This window comes from Terrapene carolina, unplaced genomic scaffold, assembly GCF_002925995.2.
Source record: "Terrapene carolina triunguis isolate 2854851 unplaced genomic scaffold, T_m_triunguis-2.0 Scaffold110, whole genome shotgun sequence".
Classification (NCBI taxonomy): Eukaryota; Metazoa; Chordata; order Testudines; family Emydidae; genus Terrapene; species Terrapene triunguis.
Window position 1 is genome coordinate 3,857,545 of NW_020664461.1, and position 2,764 is coordinate 3,860,308.

A 2,764-nucleotide genomic window follows, 5' to 3' on the forward strand; every position below is an offset into this window, starting at 1 on the left:
GGATCTCCCCCCAGTGATGGCTGGCACAGCCTCAGCCGGCCCAGGGCTGTTCACTGGGGGTGGGGGTAGGGGTTCTGGCCCCTTGGGACCTGTGCACGCATGAGGTTCCCCCCACCACCAGCGCTGCCAATGCCACTCATTCCCGACCCGCAGCCTCCTACTACCCCAGCCCTGGATTCATCCTCCTGCCCCCCACCCAGCTCTGCCGGTGCCCCTCACTCCCAACCTGCAGCCCCCTGCTACCAGCCCTGGATTCATCCTCCCCCGCCCCCCAGCTCTGCCGGTGCCCCTCACTCCCGACCCGCAGCCCCCTGCTACCCCAGATGGGCACTACATTAGCCTTTTTCCAGTCATCCGGGACCTCCCCCGATCGCCATGAGTTTTCAAAGAGAATGAGGCGCTGCATTGGTTAGCTGGGCGCTGACCGTTCTTTGGACCCGCAGCATCCGGCTGGCATCTCCTCCTGTGCCACTCACAGCAGCTCACGTGGTGCGGGGAGCCCCTGTGGCACGGCAGGGCCTAAGCCACGCTCAGGGACTAGACAGGCCAGCACTCAGACCAGGTGTCTGCCCAGCTTGCCGGCACGTTCAGCACCAGCTGGCTCGTTAATGGGCACATGCCAACCTAGAGCCAAGCGCAGCCCTTTGGGCCTGGCCCAGCTGGGCGGGCTGCGATTCCTCACCTGCTGAGGGGGGCTGGTGCCGTAAACCCTGCCCGTGTGGGTCACATCAAGGGCATATCACATGCCTTAAAAAAGTCCCTGCCCCCCCCCCCAGCTCTGCCAGTGCCCCTCACTCCCGACCCGCAGCCCACTCACACCAGCCATGTAATTGCTCTTTGCCAGGGAGCTGATGGGATTAGGGTGACCAGACAGCAAGGGTGAAAAATCGGGACAGGGATGCGGGGTAATAGGAGCCTATATAAGAAAAAGACCCAACAATCAGGACAGTCCCTATAGACTCGGGACATCTGGTCACCCTAGATGGGCTTGTAGGTCAAACAGAGGGGGAGCGCGGGGGTTGGGCTCCCCAGCCAGGCATGAACTGTGCTGAGGGGACCTGGGTTGGCCCCTGCCAGGTGAGCGATTCCACGTGCAAACACTGCCCCCTGCAGGCCCTGTGGACACCTGCATGTGGGCCCAGGGGAGCTCACACTGCCTGGGGTGGGGTTACAGGGACTGTTTTAAGGAATGTGATATGCCCTTGATGTGACCCACATGGGCAGGGTTTACGGCACCAGCCCCCCCCCCGCCCCGCCCCCGGCAGGCGAGGAATCGCAGGCCACCCAAAAAGTGAGGGGGGGGGGAGCAGCTCAGCAGGTGGGGGGATGGGGAGGCTGGCATCAGACACAGGCCACGTTGTGAACAGGACGGGGGGGGGGGGGGGGAGGCGCTGAACACCAACTGTGCGAGGAAGCAGCTGTGCAGGTGTATGAAAATATCAGTGATGACCGGCTGAGGCCCCACAAATTCATCACACACTGGGCCCCGCCCAGTGATTGCCCACAGGGCAGACCCGGGAGCCCCAGAAATGCGGGTCAGGCCCATGGTGTGTTCAGTGAGGGGCTGGGGGTGCCAGGCCCCTGTGCAGAGCTGGGAGATCTGCGGGGTGGGGGAGATGCCAAGGCTCCTTTCCCACCACTTTGGTGGCAAGGGGCACATGCAGGGTCATTTCCTGCTGGCTAAGGGCACCGGCTGGCTCAGCCTGGGCCTGGTTCTGGGCCTGGCCATGCAATGAGTTTGGGGCACTCAGCCCTGATAGCTTGGGCAAGATGTTCACGGCACACCCAGCCCGGCCCCAAGGCTGGGGAGAATGAATGTCCCACCAGGCCCAGGAAGGGAGCTAGGAGGCCTGGGCTGCATGTGCCATCACTGAGGGTATGTCTACACTTACCCACTGGTTCGGCGGCAAGCAATCGATCTTCTGGGATCGATTTATCGCGTCTTGTCTGGACGCGATAAATCGAACCCAGAAGTGCTCGCCGTCGACTCCGGTAATCCTGCTCGGCGAGAGGAGTACGCGGAGTCGACGGGGGAGCCTGCCTGCCGAGTGTGGACCGCAGTAAGTTCGAACTAAGGTACGTCGACTTCAGCGACGTTATTCACGTAACCTCTGTGGCTGTGTCACCACCAGGGCGCTCCAGTCAAGAGGCTAGTCAGGCTTCTTCTGTCCGTGTAGGCTACCCACCTCCATGAAAGGCAGGAGCTTGGTGTATGCTGACACCTAAATCACCATCGCTCTGCCCACGTCACCCCAAGGGCATTTAGGGAGATGATGGGTCTAAAGCAATGGAAAAACCTCCTCTACCACAGGACTGACTAGTCTCTGTAACACCAAAATCGGGAGTGTTTCCCAAAAGCCAGATGAAATACAACTTTTGGACAGACCTTTGGGTAAGAAAAGGCCAAGAGAACAGACGAGCAGAAGGGCTGTAGACAGAAGAAAAGACACGAAGCTTTGGAAAACAAGGTGCCAAAATAAAGCAAGAGTAAAAAAGCAAAGAAGAACAAACGAAAGAGCGGTTAATATACAACATAGTAAGAACAGTACTGCAAGCAGCCCATGAAAAGATTTATTTGTCTGTTTTTGACCAATCGCCAGGGGAGAGCGCGAACGCAGTCCCCCACTACCACAAATTATGCAGTCGAGTTTCCCGCATTTGGGGAAATCGCAGGGGTCAGCACACCCGCAGTGCAATGGATGAGCCTCACCCTGGGAAAACCACCTTCGTGATCATGGTATCTCCCCTGCCAGGTAAGTATGAG

At 59.3% G+C, this 2,764-nt stretch overlaps 1 non-coding gene across 1 annotated transcript; it reads right to left on the reverse strand.

Annotated features, from left to right (window-relative positions):
• Positions 1 to 2,597: 2,597 nt before the first annotated feature.
• LOC112124575 lies at positions 2,598 to 2,761 on the reverse strand. Its single transcript, XR_002909651.1, has one exon. It is a non-coding gene; the product is annotated as a U1 spliceosomal RNA (small nuclear RNA).
• Positions 2,762 to 2,764: the final 3 nt, after the last annotated feature.